The sequence below is a fragment of the Anser brachyrhynchus genome, assembly GCF_964034855.1.
Source record: "Anser brachyrhynchus genome assembly, chromosome: 7".
Lineage (NCBI taxonomy): Eukaryota > Metazoa > Chordata > Aves > Anseriformes > Anatidae > Anser > Anser brachyrhynchus.
In genome coordinates this window covers 36,331,879-36,337,753 of record NC_137701.1, presented here as the reverse complement: position 1 = coordinate 36,337,753, position 5,875 = coordinate 36,331,879, and positions in this window count along the sequence as shown.

Below are 5,875 nucleotides of genomic sequence, written 5' to 3'. Positions count from 1 at the left end.
AAACAGCTTTTTTCCGTATTTCTTGATTGATTCTTATGAACTAAGGTTTTACTGCAGTGTTTTAGCAGTCTGGGCTGCATTTGTTTTGTATTTGAAGTTTGGTTCTTGGATGAAGTTGAAGAATTTAGACTTTATAAAGACATGCAATTAAGACTAGCACTTATGGGCTAATTTATGGGCTAATAACTACACAAAAGTATGGTTGATAACAATGAAAAAAAAAAAAAAACAAAAAAAAGAAAACAAATCAAAAAAAAAAGAAAAAACAGGTCAAAAGTGGCTTAAGCACCTACTTCCAGCCAGCATTGACTGGAGTGCCCCTCAATGCACTCGAAAACCCTGCAAGAAACACTTCAGACCAATATATGCAAAAAGCAGTTTTATAAAACCACTGAGAGGAGAAGATAAAAATGGCAAATACCATAGTTATTATTGGGAATAATATATTTGAAGTGGAGAGATGAAAATCCAAATGATCTTGAATGAACTATCAGGACCCAAATGAAATGCCTAGCTAGGAAGATGTTTCTTTTCAGTCTGGAGATTATGTTAGCCATCTAAACCTCTCCTTCTGTGGGCAAAACTGAAATTCTTAGGACCTGTTAAAAATTGTAATTTGTGGATTATTACTTTGAATAAAATTATTGAGATAACCAATATTCCATTTCTTTATCTAGTTTCCAATTCCTTCACTCTGTATTGAAGGTGACTGATGGTACCTAGTCCTTCATTGGGGCAGGACTGACCTACATAAACTGTTTTCTAAACAGGGAAGGAGAGATTGCCCAAAATACTGTGGTCAAGATCTGCTTTCAGTTAAACCCGTCCTGAAGTCAAAGATGTTATTATGGCTTTATCTGAAAGCAGAACTTGTATAAAATTGTCATTACATATGAATTCCACCAGGATGCTTCATATTTAAGTTAGCTGAACAAATTTAATTTATTTATTTTTTTATATATATATATAATGAATAGGATAGGTGGAATTGCTTTCCCAGACTTTCTGAGGAAATTGAAGTGATGTGTTAAAGATTTAACAGTTTTTATTTCTCTTTTCAGATCTTAACCTAATATCAAATATTAAAGTCCTAATATATTTAAGGAAACCAGATGTTGCTGTTATAATTAATTTCCTTCCTGAGAAAAAGTATTGCTGACTTCTTTTGTAAAGAATGTAAGTAATCCTTTAAAAGAAAACCAGAGGAAATATAGACATGTGTATGAAACCCCCTTTTTTTTTTCCCAGAAGTACATTGTTTATGTTGTATATAAATGCAGACACAAAATTTGAAATTAGAATGAGTAACATAAAAATACTAAATATATTTAAAATCTAAAAAATTGTTAAAAAATCTGATCCTGCAAGCCACATACCCTCTAAGTGTTGGGGAACAGGTAGAAGAGTTAAAATATTTGATAAGCCCACTGAAATTTCTACCAAATATGTACTTTGCTAAATAAGTGTGTCATTTCAACACAGATAAGTGAGGGCTATTAGACAAGTTTAATCCAAACAATGGGCTAGAAAGTATATAAAGTGGTAGAGAAATCTGGCACCAGAATACCTAAACAACTATTTGGTTTTCTTTCAAATACACCACCTAAGTTGCAGGCTTGTATTAATTGCCCAGAAGAGCATGCAATGATTTCATAAAGTAGTGCTGGTGTTACTCTGTGTCCATGTCTTCATTCATCATGCAGACATGCCAAATAGTTTCTGTCTTCTTCTTAACAAGCAACTAAGCAAAAATAATTTTAAATTACTTTTTTGTTGTTCTAACTTCAATATTTTAAACAGACATTTGTTTATCTTTTAAATTTATTTATGGATTAGTTAATAAAATACTAATCATGTATTTTAAAAAATATCTAGTAGCTGTAGATGATGGTGAAACCAACTAAATTGGTTTCACCCATACCTCATAAAATGTCATGTAAATCCTGTGAACAATGAAAGAAGAGGAAAAGATAAAAATCAGAAATGGACAATAGAAAGATTAAAAAAAAAAAAAACAAAACTATTTTCCCATACTGTTTTTGCCACCAGAAGGGTTGCCATTTGAAAATAATGCTCACCTCCTAACAGATAGCCCTTGAAAAATGGGTACCACATTTGACACATGGCTCATCACCATGCAGCAGAAAGGGGTGGTGCAGGATGAGCTCAGTATGCCCATTCAGGATCCTGGGAGCAATGCTCTTTATTATGAAATATGGGCTGGGGAAATCCCTTGAATGATGACAACATGTGCATTCAGTGTGTGAAGTCCCAGGTGAAGACCATCTTGGGATGGGCTGATGGCCCCACTTCTGCAAGCACATGACCTCAGCATGCACAGTTACCCAGCAGGATGGAAAGTGAATGTCTTGGTTTCACTCCTTTTGAATAAGTAATCTTCTGTTCAGTGGATTGTCAGTCACAAGACAGTATTGCTTTGGGGGAATTTGTTTTGTTTTAGTGGTTTTTTTGTTTTTGTTTTTGTTTTTGTTTTTTGTATTATAGCAATTGGAAAAAAATTTGGAACATGTTCCAAAGAACAGGGCCATCCCTTATGTGTGCAGTATACAGAGGGTTTTAAAATTATTATTATTTTCTAGTTTACTTATTCATTCAAAAAGTCAATGAGGACATCTGGTGCTTCTGCAACTAGATTACCAAGACATTTACACCAAAAACACAATAACAATAGACAGAAAAAAAAAAAAAAAGCATAACAAAACTTCCTCTGAGCCACAGCTGGAAGCAAAATGATGTCTGACATAAACATGACTAACCATGTCACATATTTTCATTTACCATTCTGAATGCAGCAGAATAAATATGTGACCAGGTAAAGATATATAGTAAAAAACAATGTTTATGGAATATATGGAATATATTGGTCATTTGATTTTTTTCCCCTCTCTTGTTCAACTTTATCAAAGACTCATTTAAAATACTAATGTCCTTCACTCTATTATTTGAAGTTAAAAGAAGCATATGGTGCTTTGCAACAAAAGATAATTAGATTTCTTGTCTGCCTTCAGTGTTATAGTTCTTTAATGGACTTTAATGGAGTTTACAAACAGAATAGGCAGAATAAATGATAGAATAGATTAAGAGGTTTGAAATGATGAGTTTGATTTTCTGGATTTGTTTCTTGGAATATCACAATTCTCTTATGGCCTATCTACTGCAGCATCCTGTCCTCATTCAGGTATTGCTTGCTCCTGCTTCAGAAGTATAAAGATCTTGTTGGAGATGGAAAGATCAGGCCAGAAGAGTATTTTCCTCCTAAGCACTGCAGGTAACTGCTATGGCCTGAAGCACAAGGACTTGTAGCCCTTTCATTCTGTCCTTATTTGATGTTACAGTCAGCATTCATCCATATCAATGGTTAATCATTACTTTGAATCCTTGTAAGCTCCTTTTCAGTATAACATTTGACATGAGTTCAACAGATTGCATATGCATGGTCTAAAAATGAATTCTTTCATTAGCCTGTTTTTTTATTTTATATTTTTCTTTCTAAAAATGATGTCAGTTATGTAACAGGGGAATAACTTAAAATAAAGTCATAAGAATCTTAAATGACTTTATCTATTGACATGTAACTTCCGACAAACATTGTCTAGACATTTTGATGTATCCCTTTCAACTCCTAGAAGGAGAGTTTGAGAAAAAAATGGTTTGAGGCAAGATGTGAAGTCACTGCTGTGCATCTGCTAGACTCACCTCAGTCTACATTTGGAATGGAAGAAAAAAACCTGCATGTGAGAAAATAAAGTAAAATGCTCTATATACTTACTAAAACTAAACCATGATGATTTTTTAGATATTGCAATTTTTTATTTTTATTTTTTAAAGGAAGAGAAAAGGTAACTGAATGTCTTGGTTTTTGGCTTTCAGCAAAGCATCTGATGTAGTATACTACAGAGAATTATTAGTTCAGGTGGAGAAGATGTTGATGAAGTTATCAGTTTGACATGTGAGAATACAACATATAGTATTCAGTTACATGCTGCCTATGAGCCACTCCGTAGGGCATTAGAAAAACAGCAACTGCAACCTTTTTCCACTGAAGATAATGAAATATTTAGGCTGCTGAATAAGTCTCTGAAGTGGATTGCTACCTATATTACCTGCAGTCTATCTTCAGATAAGATGAATCTCAACTGGAATAGGTACAGAAAAGAGGTAAAAAATGAGCAGATGAGGAGAGATTGTTTATAATATCAGATTTGTTTCTCTTAAAACACTGAATGGGGGGAGATATGATTGCACTTAATAATTCATTTGCTGAGGTGACTACTAATATAGCCTTTTCAAATAATCCAAACTAAAAAATACATGGGTCACAGTATCATGGTTTGTATTCAAGACGAACAGCTTTCATTTCCTACTGAAATGACAGTGAAAGATAGCATTTTCTGTGTTACATGTTATGCTAAGGTGTAGGAGTCAAGTATACTTTAGTTCTCTCTAAAGGAAGGGAAAATAAGCCCTGCATATATAATGTCTTCCCTTAATGCAGCACAATCCCTGCCTAGATTGATTTAATCATTAAACTAATATCGTATCATTTCCCTTACTTCTTGTCTAATTTCATTTTGTGAAGAGTTTTGCATTATTTTTGCATCAGAATACTTTTCAATGATCTTTTTTTTTATAAATTTATAAGATAAAACATTAGACCTCTAGCCTTCTTGGCTAACAGGACATAGACAAAGTAATTTTTTATACTTATGTGGTAATTTAAAATATTAAAAATACATTGGCTATAAAGTTTTATGTCTTCATATTTTTACGCATACTCTCAGCTGACACATTTACATCGCAACTTAATCTGGGTTATTTGATATGATTATTCTCCTACATAATAATGTGAAAAATAATGTGAAAAACTGTTTTACTCTAAGGTTTACATAAATATTTGCTACAAGGTCTCTGATTTTTAGTCATTAATGAATCCCTAAGTCTACTTATGAGGCAGTATAAGTAAACAGCCACTCATAAATGATAAAACTGAAGGATTCCATCCCTTGCTTGGAGAACACAGAATAATTTCAAGGCTGTCTGTGACACATCTTGTCCATCTGGTCTTCTTAATTTAGGATGGAAAATAACAAGATAAGTCTAAAAAATTTTCAGAAATGGGTAAAATGAGAAGGAAACTGAGAAGCAATTAAAGTTAACACTGGAGCTAAGCTTTAAACTAGTACAAGCACCAACAGAACATGTCACTGTGTTCAGTGAATCCTGAACTGCATATATGAGATGAGCTCTGCACTACAGATTTGGTGATACATTTTTTCAGTATTATTATTATCCTATACAATAATGAGAACAGTACACAGTTCTTCATGCTTCCACAAATACTTGCATTTAATACTTTGATAGCTAGTTACTAATGATTCCCCAAGCTTTAAGTCTTTCTCAATGATCCTCAAGCAGAAGGGGCGACATGAACACAAGCAAAGTGACTGTCCCATCTTCTGCAGTATGAAGCTGTCCAATTCCCCCTGAAAAGACAAAGAAGAAAGCAGAAGTTGGAAGAAAAAAAAAAAAAAGAGTTGAAAATGGCTGTTGTTAGAACCTTCTTGCCAGTGCAACAGCAAGAAAGCCGGGGTTGTTTAAGCTGAGGAATGGGCATGTTCACCTTCAACTTTTTTGAAACAAGTGACAAATATTGTGCCACAAATAATTTGCTGGCACAATTATTGTTTCTTTGAGTCAATGTTTGACCTAGACCTAGGGCTAGGTGTGTTTACTCTCCTAACATAATCTCAAGCCATTTTTTCCCTAAAGGTGAGGAGGTTTACAGTGAAAAAAAAATTAATGTGCACAAACACACAGAAAGTTTACAAGTTGGTGGCAGTCCAGGAGCTAAAAA